The sequence below is a fragment of the Sinocyclocheilus anshuiensis genome, unplaced genomic scaffold (assembly GCF_001515605.1).
Source record: "Sinocyclocheilus anshuiensis isolate Anshui unplaced genomic scaffold, SAMN03320099.WGS_v1.1 scaffold492, whole genome shotgun sequence".
In the NCBI taxonomy this organism is placed as follows: domain Eukaryota; kingdom Metazoa; phylum Chordata; class Actinopteri; order Cypriniformes; family Cyprinidae; genus Sinocyclocheilus; species Sinocyclocheilus anshuiensis.
The window spans coordinates 89,302-93,013 of record NW_015558605.1 but is presented as its reverse complement, the minus strand read 5'-3'; positions in this window follow the sequence as shown (position 1 = coordinate 93,013).

Below are 3,712 nucleotides of genomic sequence, written 5' to 3'. Positions count from 1 at the left end.
TGGATAATGTAAGTACACAAGTCAGCAAAATATATAACACTGTTCTAGTGGTTTTTGGATATTTTCATTTAAAAAAAATCGTACATATTGTGCCTTTAAGTCCAGCATGAAATCAGAGAAAAGGTTTGATATGACAGACTTTATTTCTAATGTAAAACAGAGGTGTTTCAGTGGAACAGCATCAAATTCTGACACAGCCTAACACAAACACTAATATAATCAGTCTTAATGTAAGGTTTGGGTATTTTAATGTAGTAATTGTCCATGGCCCACATAAAGGGTTAGTTCGCCCAAAAATGAAGATTCTGTCATTAATTACTCACCCTCACGTTGTTCCAAACCCGTAAGACCTTCGTTCATCTTCAGAATACACATTAAGATATTTGTGATGAGTTCTGACAGCTCTCTGACCCTCCCATAGACAGCAAGGATCCTTACACGATCAAGGCTCAGAAACGAAGCAAGAGTAAATTCTTTTACCGTATTATTTTACCGTAGCATCGGTAAAATAATCCACGTAACATCAAGGGTTCAACTGTAATTTTACGAAGCTACGAGAATACTTTTTGTGCGCAAAGAAAAAAAAACGACTTTATTCCACAATTCGTCTCCTCCGCGTCACCCTAGCGCCATTTTGGAGAGTATCACATACGTAAATGTGATACTCAACGCAACGTGTGCTGTTCTGTGTCAGCTGCGCCATGCGGATATGCTGTTTTTCGTTCAGATCAAAGCACAAACAATGTAGAAAACGTATCCGCGTGGCGCAGCTGCACAGAACAGCATATGCTGTTTACGTTCAGTGGATACTCTCCAAAATGGCGCCAGGCTGACGCAGAGGAGACGAATTGTTGAATAAAGTTTTTTTTTTTTCTTTGAGCACAAAACGTATTCTCGTAGCTTCGTAAAATTATGGTAGAACCCCTGATGTCACATGGATTATTTTACTGATCTCCTTGCCACGTTTCTTGACATTGATCGTGTAAATTACATTGCTGTCTATGGGAGGGTCAGAGAGCTCTCAGATTCCATCAAAAATATCTTAATTTGTGTTCCGAAGATGAACGAAGGTCTTACGGGTTTGGATCGGATTTCCACAAAAATATCTTAATTTGTGTTGCGAAGATGAACGAAGGTCTTACGGGTTTGGATCAACATGAGGGTGAGTAATTAATGACAGAATCTTCATTTTTGGGCGAACTAACCCTTTATGTGGGCCATGGACAATTACTACATTAAAATACCCAAACCTTACATTAAGACTGATTATATTAGTGTTTGTGTTAGGCTGTGTCAGAGAATTTGATGCTGTTCCACTGAAACACCCCTGTTTTACATTACAAATAACGTCTGTCATATCAAACCTTTTCTCTGATTTCATGCTGGACTTATTTCTCAGTGATCTTTTCTTAATACATTAATAACCCTACAAGGTTGATGTACAAATCTACAGGTATCGATCATGCTAATGTTGTTAGAAGACAACTGCAATTACAAACAAATTTATCATTGCACAATCAATTTTTACAATGAATAACATCACAACATGTCTATTGACTGTTGAATATTTGCTTGTATTTGAGTTTGAGTAATCTCTGTGGCCCTAATAAAAGTTCATTTTCATTGACAAACGTAGTTCATTGTATAACAGTAAAATAATGAGGCCTACAAGATTTTGGCTATGGCACTAGAAAATGCATCCAACAAAAATATTAAATTGCCTTCCCATACAAAAATTAACCATGGTTTAATTATATTAAAAGTGGAGTAAAAAAGTGTTTGTTTTTTGGCGTATTGATTACCAGTTGTATAACCACAGTTTTACTATAAATACCATGGTTAAACTATGGTTAGTGTAGCAGAACCATGGTTAATTTGTGGTCACCATGGTTTAACTATAGTAACCATGATTTGTTGTGGGTTTTTTTGGTTGTAAAACCATGGTTAATTTGTTGTTTTTGGGAAAAATGGTTCTAAATTGTTACCAGGGGCGGAGCTACTGGTGGGCCTGACCCTGTCAGATCCATGAAAATACATTCTTTTTTTAACGTTTAATAATTCTTCAATAATTATTTTACATTTGAATTGTTTTCTAATGCATTAGAACTATCCTAATATTATTAAAAATGTGTTAATTCGTGTAGTCCGTTACGTTTCCACAGTAGTTATGCTCTTCTTCGCGGCAATATCTCTGTCTGTCTGGTCTGGATTGCAACTAGCAGCGCTCTTTTTATGTTTAGCCATAAAAATGGCTAAACAGCTATCGATGACAAAGTTTTAAAAAAATCATGTCTAGACAACGCTTTGCTGGCTGACGCTGAAAAAAACATGATCATGAGCCACCTGGGAATGAAGACGAGTCGAATGCTAATGACAGTATGCATGCTTCAGCCTACAATGATCTTCTCCCTCCAATGGCGTCAGAACCAGTAAATCTAAATCGTGGACCTCCAGATCTGTCTGCGATAGAGGAACCAGCCACTCAACCAATGCTGGGAAAATTTCTAATGACCGTAATTGATGGAAAGTCAAGCTCCTTCAATTCTAATTGGTACGAACCGTTTAAATGGATTGAATATAGCAAAACAAGAGATGCCATTTTCTGTAAAGCATGCAGACATTTTCCTGAGGTACATACAGAGTTTACTTTCACAATAGACGGTTATAAAAATTGGAAACGTCTCCGACAGGCCTGTAACAAACATAAGTCTAGTAAATCGCACGCACTTGCGCTTTCTAAAATTGATACATGCAGGAAAAGCCATGCAACGCATAGCCATGGGACTGTGTTAAATAAACTGCACGGCGATGCTGTTTCATTTGTAGAGCGAAACAGGTGTAAGGGAAACACCTGTTTCCCACCAGGAAACACCTGGAAACACCTGTCAATTTAGCTCAAAGGGAATCATTTATGATTTTATAGGGAATCTGGACAGAATCACTGTTTTACGGCTGATCACTGAGTTGGCCAGCGATTCATTGAAGAGCCGTATAACATCAATGTGAAATCCCAAGTTTACAGCAATATGTGCAATTGCATAGACCTGAACAACCATCAATCGCATTGAGTTCCTCAATGAGGTTAAAATGTATGTTGAATGCACCAGTTCAGCTAGCATCTGGAGGTAATTGCGTCGCTTGTTTAGGGGGTTCCCTTTGTTGACGGTTGCAGAAAGGGGTTTCCCAAGGTTGCTGATTGGCTGGAAGTTCAGTAGTCGCTGAAGTGTTGTCTTGGGAAGCCAATGGTTGGGCGTTGGCTGAAAATGCGGAGTTGTGGGCTGATTGAAGTTTTGATGCGAGTGCAGTCGGAGTTGGACACGGCTTTGTGGCAAAACCTAACTCAGAACACGAAACTCTCAACGGAAAAGAAAAGAAACTGAAGTAAAAAGAAGTAACGAGACTAGATGGTTTTTCTTCTCATCGTGGCTAAGTAGCAGCAGGCGTGCAGGCTGAAGCACGCTGGAACAGTGCTCAAAGAACGCAAAAAGTGATGGCTAAAAGCATGACTAAAAGCAATGACTAAAAGCGATGACTAGAAGCATAATTTGATGGTGTCCTGAGTATTTAAACTCGGCTTTTGGACACCTCCCAAATGGTGTCTTGACCAATTAGACACTGTCTTTACTCGGGGTGTTGCGATGTTTCTCCTCCCAATACATAAATCAATATGTTATCTCATCAGTCACATGGTCCGAATTTTCCCGCTCTTGCA